Consider the following 5469-nt stretch of genomic DNA (forward strand, 5'->3'; position numbering starts at 1 on the left):
TTATTTTAGGTGTTGTGGGGGTGATAAGAAGTAATAAGTAATGTTTTACTATAGAAAGAGAAAAAAAAACAAGTACATATTGTGACGTTGCACTCCATAAGACTTTATGGAAATATGCTTATAGACTCATAGACTTTAAGGTCAGAAGGGACCATATGATCATATGATCATCCTACACAATGCAGGCCACAGAATCTCACCCACTCACTCCTGCAATACACCTCTCACCTATGTCTGAGCTACTGAAGCCCTCAAATCATGGTTTAAAGACTTCAAGGTGCAGAGAATCCTCCAGCAAGTGACCCATGCCCCACGCTGCAGAGGAAGGCAAAACCCCCCCAGGGCCTTTTCCAATCTGCCCTGGAGGAAAATTCCTTCCCGACCCCAAATATGGCAATCAGCTGAACCTTGAGCATGTGGGCAAGACTCACCAGCCAGATACCCAGGAAAGAATTCTCTGTAGTAACTCTGATCCCATCCCATCTAACATCCCATCACAGGCCATTGGGCCTATTTACCATGAATAGTCAAAGATCAATTAATTGCCAAAATCAAGTTATCCCATCATACCACCTCCTCCATAAAGTTATCAAGCTTAATCTTGAAGCCAGATAGGTCTTTTGCCCCCACTGGAAGGCTGTTCCAGAACTTATGAATGTATATATGACATAATTGGAATAGGTTTTATGCTACATATGCCATGTAACATATCTATGTAAAGGTTATGATCTACCGAATATATTTATCCTATTTGTATGCATATGTCATTGTTGTATTCAAAGTTATTGGCTTTATACTTGAATATTGGCTGTATACTTGTTCGATTTTAAATAGCTTTCGTAAGGCATTTGGTCAGCTTCTTTAGAAAGGAATTTGCAAGTTAAGTGCCCAATCAAGAAGCACTTAATGGACAATGGATCTTGGAAGGCTCCAATCCACATAAGAAGTCTACATGAGGACATTCAAGGTAGCATGTGAACCAAGGTTGCTACTTGTAAGTTCTGAGTCATGCATGGACATTTGACTTGCCCATGTGACTCCAAAACTCCATCTTGTAGCTGAAATTCTACACAGGGGGAGGGAGGGATCTCCACCCACAAGAGAAAGTCCATTTAAACCCCTGGGAGACACCTCCATTTTGTCTTCAGCTGGCTCAAGAGATAGCCTGAAAGAAATTGGAACAAAGGACAGTAACTACAGGGGGTGTGAGTGGTTGCTGGAGCCAGACTAGAAAAGACTAGTCTGTAAAAGGAAGCTTACTGGAATTTCTCTGAGGGTGAGGTTTTATCTGTATTCAGTTTTCTTACTGTAGTAGACATAGAACAAAGTGAATTACCAAGCAAAATAAGATAGAACACACAAGTCTGTCTGTTACTACTTGGAACCACTTAAATCCTACTTTCTGTATTTAATAAAATCACTTTTTATTTATTAATTAACCCAGAGTATGTATTAATATCGGGGGCAGGGGCAAACAGCTGTGCATATCTCTATCAGTGTTATAGAGGGCGAACAATTTATGAGTTTACCGTGTATAAGCTTTATACAGGGTAAAACGGATTTATTTGGGGTTTGGACCCCACTGGGAGTTGGGCATCTGAGTGTTAAAGACAGGAACACTTCTTTAGCTGCTTTCAGTTAAGCCTGCAGCTGTTAGGGGACATGGTTCAGACCTGGGTCTGGGTTTGCAGTAGGCTAGCGGATCTGGCTCACACCAGGCAGGGCACTGAAGTCCCAAGCTGGGAGGGCAGGGAAAGAAAGGGCAGAAATAATCTTGGAATATCAGTTGGCAGCTCCAAGGGGGTTTCTGTGGGGTTTCCGTCACACATATCCAAATAAATAAATAAATAAAGCTGCATGGAGAGGCAGAGAAGGTGGATTGGCTAAACCCCAACATGGGCGGAGGCAAGGGATTATGAAACTGGTCTCCAGTATCAGAAGCTCACTCTAGCCTAGCTGTTCAGTCACTCTAGGCGGTTACTAGCTGAATGAGTTTGATCCTGGTAAAAAACTAAGCTTGGATGAGGATTTAGTGCTGATTAGTTTAAGGATTTTTGCCAGATACCACCTGGTCCCGCATTTTACAAAGCGGTGACTATTTCATACAATATTGATACTGGAATTCTAAATTAAAGTGTTCTTTTTCAGGAGATCTCAAATTAAATTATTCTGATACTTGTAATGAATTCCTTTCTGTCATAACAACGGCCATACTGGGTCAGACCAATGGCCTATATAGCCCAATATCCTGTCTTCCAACAGTGACAATGCCAGGTGCCCTAGAGGGAATGAATAGAACAGGTAATCATCAAGTGATACATCCCCTGTCACCCATTCCCAGCTTCTGGCAAACAGACGCTAGGGACACTATCCCTGCCCCACCTGGCTAATAGCCATCGATGGACATATCCTCCATGAATTTATCTAGTTCTTTTTTGAACCCTGTTGTAGTATTGGCCTTCACAACATCCTCTGGCAAAGAGATCCACAAGTTGACTATGTGTTGTGTGAAGAAATACTTACTTTTGTTTGTTTTAAACCTGTTCCCATTTAATTTCATTTGGTGACCCCGAGTTCTTGTGTTTTGAGGAGTAAATAATCTTCCTATTTACTTTGTCCACACTAGTCATGATTTTACAGACCTCTATCATATCCTCCCCCCTTAATGTCTCTTTTCCAAGATGAAAAGTCCCAATCTAACTAATCTCTCCTCATACGGGAGCTGTTCCATACCCCTAATAATTTTTGTTGCCCCTTTCTGAACCTTTTCCAATTCCAATATTTCTCTTTTGAGATGGGGCAACCACACCTGCATGCAGTATTCAAGATGTGGGCATACCATGGATTTATATAGAGGCAATATGATATTTTCTGTCTTATTATCTATCCCTTTCTTCATGACTCACAATACTCTGTTCGCTTTTTTGACTGCCACTGCACATTGAGTGGATGTTTTCAAAGAACTATCCACAATGACTGCAAGATCTCTTTCTTGAGTGGTAACAGCTAATTTAGACCCCACCATTTTATATGCATAGTTGGAATTATGTTTTCCAATGTGCATTATTTTGCATTTATCAACATTGAATTTCATCTGCCATTTTGTTGCCCAGAAACCCAGTTTTGAGAGATCCTTTTGTAGCTCTTTACAGTCTGCCTGGGACTTAACTATCTTGAGCAATTTTGTATCTTCTGGATATTTTGCCACCTCACTGTTTACCCCTTTTTCTAGATCATTTATGAATATGTTGAATCGGAGTGGTCCCAGAACAGACCCCTGCGGGACACCACTATTTAACTCTCTCCATTCTGAGAGCTGAGCGTGTATTCCGACCCTTTGGTTCCTATCTTTTAACCAGTTTCCAATCCATGAGAGGACCTTCCCTCTTATCCCATGACAGCTTACTTTGCTTAAGAGCCTTTGGTGATGGACCTTGACAAAGGCTTTCTGAAAATTTAGAGTACACTATATCCACTGGTTCCCCCTTGTCCACATGCTTGTTGATTCCCTCACATAATTCTAGTAGATTGGTAAGGCATGATTACCTTTTACAAAAACCATGTTGGCTCTTTCACAACAAATTATGTTCATCTATGTGTCTGATAATTCTCTTCTTTACTTCAGTTTCAACCAATTTGCCCAGAACTGGAGGTCAGTCTTACCAGCCTGTAATTGCTGGGACCACATCTGGTGCCCTTTTCAAAAATTGGCATCAGATTAGCTATCCTCCAGTCATTTGGTACAGAAGATGATTTAAATGATAGGTTACAAACCAGTTAGTAGTTCTGCAGTTTCACATTTGAATTCCTTCAGATCTCTTGGGTGAATACCATCTGGTCCTGGTGACATATTGTTGCTTAATTTATCAATTTGTTCCAAAACCTCCTTCAATGACACCTCAATCTGGGACAGTTCCTCCGATTTGTCACCTAAAAAGAATGGCTCAGGTTTGGGAATCTCCCTCACATCCTCAGCCGTGAAGACTGATGCAAAGAATTAATTTAGTTTCTCCACAATGGCCTTATCATTCTTGAGTGCTCCTTTAGCATCTCGATTGTCCAAAGGCTCTACTGGTTGTTTAGCGGGCTTCCTGCTTCTGGTGTACTGAATTTTTTTTTCTTTGCTATTACTTTGAGTCTTTGGCTTCCCTGTAAATCTCTGACCCACACCACAGTTGTAATGTGACACTAGTTAGTATTTCCTCATAAATATAGTCATATATGCAGAATAACTCAATGATTTAAGGAGCAATAAGTCATAACTCTAAAATTTAAACCTATTCTAGACCTATTCTAAACATTATTAGTAAGCACCTTTTAACTTTGGCTAAATAACTACTTTCTGCTTGCAAATTATTGCGCTTCATCTCAGACCAAACTTGAATGTTTTTTGTGGGAAATTGGTCAAGCTATATTTGTATTACAGAGTTCCAAAAAATATATATGTTTGACTTTCGCAGAAAGACTACTTTATTTGTCCACTTATACTACAACTCAAAGAGTTTTTACAAGTTTTGGCTTTCCCTACAGTTAGCTCTCCACAAGAAGTACAGCTTAGCCTAGTCGGGGTAAAGAAGTATATAAAAAGATTTACAGCTTAATTGGCAATGGACTCATGTCTCAGTCACTGTGACACACTGTAGTCTCCAGGATGAGCTGAAAGAGATTACAGGAGGCACAATGGTAGCAGATTCACAAAACCAGGAAGCAGCTCTGAAAAAAATTCTCTGGTCCTTTTGTGTCCATCAGGAGAGGAACAGATAATGTTTGTTCAGAGCGTTGAATGTACCACAATGTAGATCTGCCACTGGTATCACCTCATACCCATTCACATTCTCCAAATACAGGATGGAAACTTCAGCATCTTTGCCCATCTTTCTCTGTACAACTTCCCATTATAGTTTGGAGACCTTTACCCCTGTCCAACCTACAGATTCATTCTAGAAAGAGAAGATGGTACTTATACTTATATGCACCCTCTGCAAGGAACAGTATTAAAACTGATATAGTAATGAAGTCAGAGGGCATTTCTAAAGGCATGGCGAGTGGGTAGTGGGTTTGAAGTATATTTTGGAAAGAAAAGCATGCCCCTGTTTATTGACAGCATTCTCCGGGTTGTCCAGATGTAGGAGGTTCTTCCTCAACTTGGTATTTCCTTGATTTAAAGTTTTGGTTGAGTGGGATATACATGCAGTTAAGGCTACTTCAGGGTAACAAAGATTGTCTCACTATAAATAAATTGTTATATCCTGTTTCAATATCACCAACATTTCCTTTTTATATTACTTTTCCCCTTGAGATTCATTGTACATCTATTCCTTCAGTTTTATTTTAAAAAAATCAGAATCTTCCACAACAGAAAATATAACAGAATGAAAGTTTGTTTTGACAGTTTTCTAGATGTTTTACAGTTCTTTTTCCTTTTATCTTAAATCTGTTAGAGTGCATGATCTAGGACACCTTTTACTA

The sequence above is a fragment of the Lepidochelys kempii genome, chromosome 1, assembly GCF_965140265.1.
Source record: "Lepidochelys kempii isolate rLepKem1 chromosome 1, rLepKem1.hap2, whole genome shotgun sequence".
Taxonomy (NCBI): Eukaryota; Metazoa; Chordata; order Testudines; family Cheloniidae; genus Lepidochelys; species Lepidochelys kempii.